Below are 11,750 nucleotides of genomic sequence, written 5' to 3'. Positions count from 1 at the left end.
GCAAAAAGGGCTAAACGTTAATGTTTTATAATGAAAGTTTGTTCATTTTAATAATTTGCATTAAAAATGGGCCGCATTAGAACTACGTGGGTCTATTTCATCAACCATTCACCATAAAAGAGTACTAATGAATAGTAAGCCCTTAAAAAAACTGTCTCATTTTCAATCCTTTGTGATAAAAATTGGTCCGCAATAACAACTTTCAGAAGAATTAGCGGTCTATTTAGACCCTCATATTTATAGAGCTAATCTTGAAAGCAAGCTCTTGTAAAGAAAAAAATGAAATTTCCAGTTTTTTATAACGGAAAGTGATATATAATAAATTTTGTTTCGGAAATAAATTAAGCTTTTTAAATGTGACCATTCGCTGTTTTGGGCATCGTTCAATATGCGGGCTTTCATGAAAAGGACACCTTTACCGAAAGATAATGCAAAACTTTGAGTGAACAACTGTATTAAGCGAACTGAATTAACGGCGTTTAATGGTCGGCTTTGCACGAGTATAATGGTCTTCATTGTTTCTTTATTTTACAAGTCAACGATTATATTCAATCGGACACCATTTTTGCATAGCTTACTTGAATACTTTCTAGCACATACATATATGTAAATGTATGTATTTTGAAATATTACTTTATGTTATGCTTTATAAATGTTAGTGGTTATTGTATTGCTTTGTATGTTAGCTACCATTATGTACAAAATTCGTAATATTTGTATATAAATTTGATTTTATAAATGCAATGGTTTTTATTAACGCTAGTGGCAACGTACGTACATAACTACATACAATTTAATTATATAAAAAAAAATTTTTCTTTAATTTATTTTAATTCTTAAAAAATTAATTAAATAAAAAGAGAATTTTTTTAAAATTATTTTTAATTTTTGGTTAAACCTCGCACGGAGTTCATTTTACTCCAGTTCAGAAAATGTTTTTAATACTCCCCCTTCAAAGGTTGCAACGAGAATGAATAAACGAGCCTTTGTTTGCGCGAACAAAACTAGCTCTAGTGGTACACAGACAGATTTTGGATTTTGCTTTTCTCTCTATTCTTCTATATCTTGCTATTGTTATTTAATACTCCTACCTAACAGTAGCAAGAGGCAGAATTATCGAGAGGTAGAAATAATCAGCGGTGTTCCGTTATTTTATATAGTACGGACGTTAACCCTAATGCAATCAGACTGACAAGTGCCCTTCCATGCGGACGTTAAATGGATGTCGCAGAGATTAGATGTGTCTTCTGTTTGTGGAGGGAATATTGAGTGCTTATTGTTATTATTAATAACAGGTTATAAACATTACAAATACGCAAAACTTTGCTTAATTTACAGAAACGGTTGATTTAAGCTAAAATTCTTTTGAAGTGCAAAGAAATGTTAATTTTTAATAATAGGCACCAACAATTTAATGCAAAGCAGCGTTTGTGCACAATATGTAGTTCAGTGTAGTATATGTAGTTAGTGTCACAGTATATTTAACCGTTTTCAAGGCTAAATTAATATATACTATTGCAGTTGCATACAATAGTTGGTGGTGAGTATTGTATAGTTTGTTCTTAACTACAATGGCGGTCATTGTGAGTATTATAGTTTCTTAAATCACTGAGAAATAATCAGCTGATTGCGCAGCTGGGTATTCTTATCTGCTGTTGAGTGCATAAAGTGGGAGGTATGGTGGTAACAGCAGTGCCTTTACTTATGTCAATAAGCGGTATTATCGGAAGGGGTGAAGGTGAAGATAGCAGCTGACCATCTGTAGAAATGTGTTTCCAAGAAATGTATCCGTGATGGCATGTAGATACAGTTTTGCCCGAAATTGCCCCCTATAAGCGTCTGCTGATAATTTTAGAAGCGAGTCTTCAGCAACATGGATGGCAATATCGGCTGTTTAGGCTGCTCTAGCTGGTCTACTGCTTAAAGCAATAGAACCTTGGTCTGTGAGTGTTTAGAGCACAAAAGTTACGGCGATATCAAAGGAGGTGGCTTACAAGATACCCACGACGTTGGACATGCGGGTTCGCGACCTCCAACCGATACGTGTGGAGGCTACGATTATCTGTATCATGTCGATGGCACAGCGGCCGAATGTCGTCGCCAACATCTAAATCCGGAATTTAGGCGCAATGGGTCTTTGCAAAACAAACTTTATCTCAAGATTATAGGCTAGTCGGTCCATCAGAAGCTAAGTCTGTCTGAATTTACGGGACGATATGAACCTTACGGATTGTTTCGCTACCCCAAAAGGGTGCTCGCTCTATATGGAACCATTAACTGGTTGTTGACGAGGCAGCCAACGTTATTATAGAAGGTCGCTTGTAACATTTGTTATATTTGCAACACCATCCGCTCGGCAACTCTGCATGAAACAAGACGCTTTCTTGCAGAAAATTCTTGAAAAATAAATTTTTTTTTCAACAAAAAAGAAGAAATTCTCTTTTTTTTCACAAACTTTTGTTTCTGAAAACTCTTGAAGTAGTGAATATATATATAGTGAAGTTGCGGCATTTAAACAAAATCAACAAAGGCTTCGACGTCCTTGTGCTTCTCCGCTAATTGCGCAGCATCACCTGCTGTCTTCAACCTCATCCTGACAAGACTCACTTCGTCAACTCACCTGTACATTGGACATCAAGTAGCGGCGATTCCTGTCAAATTCTTAAAATTGCTTTAACTTACAAGGCTTTGTTCTTCTCTGTCTCTGTCGGTTCCACCAAAAACGGCTGATTTCCATATCCCTTCTTTTCTCGGTAAGTCAGTTGATCCTTTTCTCTTGCCTTTAATCTAGCACGAAACCTAAAAGTCGCCCGCCCCTCAAGGGGATGAGGCTCTCAAACATGTTATCAAACGATGATGATTTCGAAAATTTTGTTCGAATCACGCATAGCAAGGGTTCATTTAAAAGAAAAATCACAGACCAGAACGAAGGTCTCAAAAAGATCATCTCTGATAAGAATAATTCATCCGTAAAAGACTTGACTGAGGATGTCAATATCACCTCCTTAAAGTCCCCGATCGCTCCCTCTAGGAATAAGCCTCCCAATAAATACAGCTCTGTGAACAGTAACAATAATCGTAGTCCCATAAAAGGAAAGAACTCTGACCCAACTAGTCTAAGTCGTTATACTGACGACACGACCGGTGAGTGCTACGTATTCATTGAAATATGTAACAATAACCTAGAGAAACCTTTTCGCCTTAACTCAGGTTTATTTTTTTTCGAACACATCAAAGATCTCAAATTGGATGGTTTGATTAATATCAAAACCATCAGCAATAGCAAAGCCAAACTTGGTTTTGCCACTGCGGTTGATGCCAACAACTTTATAATAAACAATGATTTTGGTCCAAAGTCTTGCAAGGCCTACATCCCTAGAATTTTCACAGAAAAATTTGGGATCGTAAAAAACATTCCACCTTCAATTAAGGAAGAGGACTTTCTCAACTCAGCTACCTCTGATATTGAAATCATTTCTGTTACAAGCATCCTCAGAAGAGACCCTGCAGACAGAGAAATGTTCATCCCAACAAACAGCCTAAAAATTGGTTTCAAGGGTAAACTAATTCCCAAGAGTATAAAATTCAACTATTGCAATATTCCAGCTGACTACTTCATTCCTTCCGTCAGGCTCTGCTATAATTGCGGCCGATTTGGTCACATCGCCAAATTCTGCAAAAGTAAGGAAAGCAGATGCCTGAACTGTGGCAAGTCACCGGCCTGTCCCACGGACTCATGCCTCTCAATCAAATGTCTAGGTTGCGGGTCGCTGGACCACAACGTAACATTTCGAGAGTGTCCAAAAAGAAAGAAAGAGGAAAATTTAAAAAAAATTTTAACCATCCAGAACTTATCTTTTAGAGAATACAAAGAGAAATTCTCTAACAACCCATACAATTTACTTGAAAACTATGACGTAAACTTCCCAGCAATGAAGGACAGCAATGCTCCTAACAATATCAGAGACCCTACTATTGATACAAATAATATTTTAATTAACAAAAACTTCAATGCAGTTTTAAAAAATAAAACAAGTATTCCCAAATCCTTGCATAGAATGTGTCTCAAGACGCCCTCGACTTACAGTAACAAGTCGCAGGAGCCAAAAAAACCTACCCCACCCCCTGAAAAGCATACTTTCATCAATTACCATAAATCCACTGAAATGGAGATAATTCTGGAAAAGATTTTCAGGATTCTCTCCATCTTTTCTCAAGAAGACATGCTTAAAACCATCCAAACAGAAATAAGTTCCCTTAAATCAAAATTTGATCTTTTAAAACAAAGTACATCTGGGTCGGCCCTATCATGTTCTAACATTTCTCATGACGTCCTTCCTACAGTATAACATACAAAGCTTCAGGCGTAATGCCCCTTCTCTTGATTTTTTCATAAATTCCAACCGAACTGATTTCGCCATCTTGAGTGAAATCTTTCTGTCCGATGAAAAAATTTCCGATCTCAAATTACAACTCCGCTTATAAATGTAGAAGTGACGGCTATGGAGGTGTTGCCATCCTTGCCAGAAAAGGAATATCCTTCAATCAAATCCCATTTAAATCGACTGCTGACATTGTCATTATCAAAACCTCTTGTCTAAAACCTAATATCGTCATTGCTGCTTGCTATTTCAAGCCCAACATCCCCATTCAATCTTTCCGGGATGACTTTAATCGTCTATGTGATATGCTCAATAGTTTCCACAATGTCATAATTGCAGGAGATTTTAATGCAAGACACCCTTGCTTTGGTGACTCCGTGTCAAAGAATAAAGGCAAAGCCTTGCAAGAATCCATTAAAGCTAGTAACTTCTATTGTCTGAATGATAATTCACCAACTTATTTTCACTCTACGACCAACAATTGTGGTAGCGTGTTGGATCTTACTTTCACTAACGCAACCCATCTCACATTCAAACGGGAGGTTAAAAAAGAAATTTTCCTGGGAAACAGCCACCACCTTCCTATTCTCTTTAATGCCACCTCTATTACCTCGTACGAGATAAATGACTATCTCGAGGAAAAAACTCCTAAATAATCTTATTCACGTATGTCTTGAGCCACAGGTCGAATCTATCCAGTGCTCATTTCAACAAGAAATAATTAACGCCAAATCCGACATCCAAATCTCGAATTCCTACTCACCAAAACCTTGGTGGAACGAGCTGCTCACTTCACAATTCCGTAGATTACAGGCTGCTAAACAAAAATTTTCCAAATACCCCAATATTTCTAATTTTGAAGATTTCAAGTTATCACAAAAAGAATGGAAGAAATCGATTAGAAAAGCCAAAAGATGCCACCGAGCCCTCGTTATCGAAGAGCTGTGCTCAAATAGCAATACAAAGTCATTCTGGAAATTTTTAAATGGTCATCGCACCACAAAAAAGAAATACAAACACCCCATTTGGGATGATCTCAACAACAAATCCTATCTTGAATGACTGAAAGCTCAAGTTCCCTCGACACGTGGTCTCCAAACCTCCTTACTTAACTCTCGAACTCTCGAAAACATGTCTCCATTCTCCCTTGATGAACTCATGCACGTCCTTAAGTCGAAAAAGAAGTCCACAGCAGCAGGCCATGACGGAATCAAATATGAAATGATAAAGGTCCTTCCCATGCCAAGCCTTCTAACCCTGCTATCTGCTATAAATGAGCGCAGGATGACCAACTCGTTTCGCACCGTTTGGCGTACAATTAAAATAGTGCCCATTCCTAAACCCGGAAAAGATCTTGAAATATTCATCAACTTCAGACCCATATCCCTCTTGTCTGTTCTTCTAAAAATTACCAACCAAATGATTAAAGAAAGACTAACAAAATTCCTGAATCACTCACACCTTCTCCCGTCAAGGTCCTTTGCTTACCAAAAAAATATCTCCACCGGTATGTGCCTTAATGAAGTCCTTTTCACAATTGCAAATGAAAAAGCAAATGGAAACCAGGTAGTCATGCTTTGCTTAGACATTAATAAAGCTTACGACTGTGTAAACTTAGCGAAACTGGACCAAATTCTATCTGATTTTAAAATCCCGACACAACGTAGGCATTGGATTCTCAACTTTGTTTCCTCGAGAACTCTCGTATTAGATTCATATACAGTCGAAGTTTGTGGAGGCTTACCTCAAGGTAGCTGTCTCAGCCCAGTTCTCTTCAATTTATACACAGCCGGTTTACATCAATTACAGGACAATTCTACCCATTTATTTCAATATGCTGACGATTTCCTCATCATCTCTGCTGGAAACTCATTAATGGAAGCAGTCCGTAACCTCGACACTAAAGCCAATCTTTTTCACAAACTTTGCGCAGACTTAAATCTAACTTTCAACCCGGAAAAATCAAAAGTCATTCGCTTTGCTAAGGGTCCCAAAAAATTTTTTTACATTACAATCAATGGTATAAAAATCAGTCCGTCTTCCTCTTTTAAATTTTTGGGCAGAATAATCAACTCAAGTTTAACCACGCATGAGCATTACAAGGATAGCCTCGAAAATTGCAACACAGGCTCAAATGTCATCAAACTTCTGACCAACATTCACACCGGACTCCCACCTAGGAAAGCATTAAATGTTTACAAATCTATTGTTAGATCCAAAATTAAATATCCCTACTCTACATCGTGTAACGCTCCTGCGTATACATTAAAAAAAATACAAACCTTTCAACACTCAATCCCAAGACGTTGTACCGGTTTGTCCCCCTCAACACCAACATCAATTTTACGTTCCATCTCTTATGAACTCCCCGTTGCTAAGAGAATTTATCTTGTAACTGCAAAAGAACTTCTCAAGGTAAAAATCTTCAAACCTGCCTTCTTTGACGAGGTCGCTTCCAGACACAATCATGTCATCAGTAGTTACTCTAACTGCTTCAAAAAATTCAGTAACATCTTCAATAAAGTTAACTCAATACCCTCCTGGAATAATATTATTCATGATAAATGCGTAGTTCAATTAAACTTACTTAATTCAATCACCAACTCAAAAAAAAATCGATCAGGGTCTTGTCTTCGAATCGCTTGTCTGCAAAAACTTAACCACTTCGTCGAAAATAACTTCAAAATATACGCAACGGATGGATCTATCAATTCAGACATCTGTAGTTTTTCAATTATTGAATACCCAAACTTACTTATAGGAAAATTCAAAGTTCTACAAGAACTATCATCCACTTTCATTGAACTTCTGGCCATCAGACAAGCAATCATCCACGCACCTGAAATTAAGCTGAAAAAATTTGTAGTTTTCTCTGACAGCAAATCTGCTCTAATTTTAATCAAGAACAAAGACCCATCCAATAAGTATGTCTTCGATATCTACAACCTTTTAAAAGACCCAAGTATTGAAAAATGCCACATCATCTGGATCCCAGGTCACTGCGGTTTTAGTATCAATGAAAAAGCTGACTTCCATGCTCGTCAAGCTAGGTTCGATGGTACAGTTTTGTCCATAAACTACCCCCCCAGCGAAGCTTTTCTGCTAGTCAAAAAACTCATCTTAAAAGAATGGAAAGATGAGTATCATGTTTTAGCTAGAGAAAAAAGTGACCGGCTGTTCTACAAAATTTACCCTTTTTTGACACCCACGCTTCTACCTAAAGGAAAATTCACAACATGGGAATTTAAAGTTCTTCACCGTCTTATGAGTAATCACACCTACGACAAGGTCTATTTTAAAATGATCAAAGTCTCCTCCTCTGACATCTGTGAGGATTGCAATATTACTGAGTCTGCCGAGCACCTTATTTTTGAGTGCAGGAGGTTTGACATCCTTAGACAATCTTTCAGTATATTTAACCTGTATAACAATCTATATGAAATTTTTCGTGCTGGTAACTTTAGGCATTTGAAGCAACTGACTGCCTTTATCAAATCAGCTGAGTTTTCATTCTAATTTTACATTTAGTATTTCTATTACAATCACGAATCGCCTACACTTTTTCTTTTATCGGCATTATTAGCCGGATCTTGACAGTACAGTACCAAGTACGGTGATTTATGGATTGACAGCGGAACAGAGCCTCTCATTGCGAACACTCTGCCACATCAGTCTACCTATGCTTAAATTTTTTCATCAATCGCTCTCAACTTCGTTTCTGGATTATGGATCTAACATTAACTTAACTGGTCCAATCCATCTCTAAACAAACAAAAAAAAAAATATTTGCAACACTGTAGTGGTTTGTTAAATTCCATGACAATTTATGGCGCCCATAAAGAAGAAAAATGGTGATGCATTAGAAATCTTTTTTTTTTGGCTTTTTGAATTGGTGAGTGCAACAGATTCGCTTTCGGCCAGCAGCAAATTTCTCATATTCAAAGTTAAAAAAAAAAAAGTATACATATTTACTAAAATGTGTAAAAATTTTAACGACGAAGAACTAATAATTTTCTAAAGCAAATATTAATAAATTGAAATACTAATTTATTGAAATATTAATATTGATTGAAGTAAAAAAATTTATCAACGTGAAAATGAAAAATTACTCGACGGAGTAAAAATCTTCTTAGTGTTAAAAAAGAAAAAAAAGCGAAGAAGTAAAATACTGTTTTTTTTTTCTTTATCTGATTTTTTTTTTTTACTATTTTTATTTTTCGTAAATTAATGCATGCTTTTTTTCCTTTTCATTTTTATTCGTTTATTATTGTAATTTTTTTTCTTCTTCGATTTAACTTATGGCTTTTATAAATTATACAAGGTCTTACACACATCTTCTTTTACTACGATTATTACAAAATCATGATAAATCAACCTGTTTTATGTGAATAAAAATATGTTGAGTTATTTATTATTAATGAAAGGAAAGCAGTGTAAGGGTTTGAGAACCCATTTTCGGGATCCCCAATACAAATCATGGACCGAAGCAGATCATAGGTAGGGCGAGGTGTAGAGTGGCTCAGTTCTTATGATCAGCCAATGTGATAAGTTGCGTCCATCATTCCGTAAGGATTCTTAAAGGCGTTTTTCGCACGTGCACTTCTCGAGTGTCACCATCTGCAGACTGCTCGATAAAAAGTGGAATGTAGGTGTTCAACAGAGGTAATCCGAAAAACCAGTGACACACATATCACAATTGCCAAATTTGTTTTTTTTTACTGAGACCTAAATAACGCCACCTACGAAATTTTGCTGATGAAAATGTTTAAGTACAACTTGTACTCTCTATTACATAACAAAAGGTTTGCAGTTTATTTTTGGTTAATTGAAATATTGAGATGGATTATAAAAGGTTTATTTTTCCATTTTTGTTTTTATTATGCTACAATACGGTCAACACCCGTCCCTCAACTAAATCATTGGGACGGGAGGACAGCTGAATCCTTTTTAAATGATTAAATTTTTCTTTATTACCTATTAATGTTAATTAGTTTTAATTTTTTTTTTTTTGTTAATTAAAATTATTATTATATACATTTCTTTAACCACTATATGTTATAGTTAGTTGCATATATACTTTGCGCTCGAGGCCCGTAGCCAATAGTGAGGAATGTTAAGACAAATGAAGGTTCGACTGTAAATTTAAATTGACGTCTGTCGGCCCGATTTAACTTATACGTTAGCAAACAGATGAAATAAGTTTTTTTGGAACCACCCCCGCAGTCTGCGGTGAAGAACATCGTATAATGAGTGCACTAGTACGCCGGCAATTCCGGCGGTAGGCTTATAGACTTGCCAACGGAAATTCGGGTTTCTTTAATATTAATAATCATTCCATTCTCTTTATAAGTGATGTGAATGTGGAAACGACGCTTATCAGCGTCAGTAACCAAAGTGTATGTGTTTCCGTTGATGCAAATTTAAACAAGAACTGGATGAATATATCAAGTATACGAATTTCGTGCTATTGCACTTACCTTCTCCTTCACCCTGTGAAAGACTACGTTATAATATAGCGTCTGGTACTTCACCTACGTCTTCGGCTTAATCTTGCACGCCTATCCATAATGCTCGATAAACGTTAACGATAAAACTTGGAGATCTGCCTTTAGTGAATCCGGTTAAGATTTCGAGTGTTCATGCCTGCCTATAAAGAACATCAGCTTTTTGTCTGTCGTAAACTTAGCAAGTAATAAAAATATTACAAATAAGCCTAAAAACCCTCCTCATGTCAACTGTGCTGAGTCTATTACTATGCTAGTCTATTTACATCTTCAAACAAAGACAATAAATCAGCCTCTTCCCTAGCTGCTCGGGTGTGTCCACTGGGCATCCAACTGGACAATTCACACAAGTTGCATAAACAAGTGTAGTCACTCCCTCTACTTTCTCTTCTACTCAAAATTCTCTACCTGTGCATTCTATCATTTCTAATATAAGTGACGTTTGCTTGACGGCAGTACCATACAGAAAAGCAATATTCGTGTCAAGAGTGGCGCCTGACACCTCTAAGAATACCATAAAATATTATCTTGCTTCATCAACTCAGGATCAACTCCGAAATAGTAATTCAGTAGCTCTTCCATCCTCAAAAAACTAAATGTTGCTTCAGGCCCATTAACTTTTATTTACCAAAATTTTACGGGCTTTAACTCAAAAATTCGCCCTTCTCTCCTAAATTCATTGACCACGATGTTTTTCTGTTTGGATTTCACTGAAGCCTGGTTAAAGCCTGAATTACTTTTGTTGGAGCAGCTTCTTTCCAGATTTTCTGAAAAAATCGAGTGGATAGCACTGGTGATACTATTTAATTGCCATATTTGCTGCAGTTCCGTTCCATTCATCTGAATTTGCTACTACTCGTAACGTTGAATTTATTGCCAGTCGACCGAAAATTGCCAAAAAAAACAGTTATACGTAATTTACTCCTATATCCCTTGTGTTCTTCAATAAACTATATGATCATAATTTATTTAAATACAATCGTACTCCTAATCGTAATGGCAGACCGCTAGATCTTTGCTTCGCCAACTTCCCACAGGTGGTTGTAAATCACTCTCTATCTTTTAGTTTACCTGCGAATCCATGTCACTCAGCAATTTGTGCTTCCTTTCATTAAAGGCATAATAAAACCACACCATTCTAATGTGTCAAATCCAACTTAAGCATTATGATTTTAATAAAACCAATATTTTGCTGCTTAAATCTCATCTTTCACACATTACACTCGATTTTTCTGCTTTTTCTCCTGCGATCATCTTTTTACCACGTATTAGATCTAACCATTTCTGCATCCGTTTTCATCAAGCAACTTTGCTCTCGAAGCTTGCACCTGCCATGCTTTAACAAGGCTATTAAATATTAGAAAAATAAGAAAAAGAAACTTTTTAAAAAATTTTTGAAAAGTGGTTTTGCTTGTAACTATTTCGCCTATTTTGCTGCAAGGCATCGATTTAATTATCTCATCCACCAATGCTAATGCAGACACCTTCAATTAATAAAATCCTCACTGCTTGTTAAGAAAAATCTCTTTATATCCCTCACATGTTTGTTTTAATGAAATTTCATTTACTTTCACATTTTACCAAAAAAATATATATCTTTATTTCGTAATTTATACAAGTCCTTTTAGACATTTTACACACTGCTATTATTGAAGATTTTTCGACCATTATCAGTTCACAAGAGACACGACTGAATCAATTTGGGGTCAAGTTTATCAGATGAGGAGAGGCAAAATGCGTTTGTAAATCAGTGGTATTCCCAGCCAAGCTGGTGTACAAACTAGTTAGAGGGCGGGTCTAAAGGCTTCGCTGATACATTCTTCCTTGGACCGGATGGTGGTGTCTTCCATTATTACATTGGCGC

General features: G+C 36.3%; 1 protein-coding gene across 1 annotated transcript in view; it reads right to left on the bottom strand.

Moving 5' to 3' along the window:
• Positions 1-8,633: 8,633 nt before the first annotated feature.
• The window catches only part of LOC119643536 (putative dual specificity tyrosine-phosphorylation-regulated kinase 3 homolog), a 39,891-nt gene continuing 36,774 nt past the window's right edge, over positions 8,634-11,750 (bottom strand). The window contains exon 9 of the transcript XR_005248321.1: positions 8,634-11,233. The gene's annotated coding sequence lies outside the window, so the exon portion shown is untranslated. The remainder of the gene's footprint in view (positions 11,234-11,750) is intronic.

Source organism: Glossina fuscipes, unplaced genomic scaffold (assembly GCF_014805625.2).
Source record: "Glossina fuscipes isolate IAEA_lab_2018 unplaced genomic scaffold, Yale_Gfus_2 61185, whole genome shotgun sequence".
Lineage (NCBI taxonomy): Eukaryota > Metazoa > Arthropoda > Insecta > Diptera > Glossinidae > Glossina > Glossina fuscipes.
Note: the sequence above shows the minus strand (reverse complement) of the source record. Positions and strands in the feature narration are given on the sequence as shown.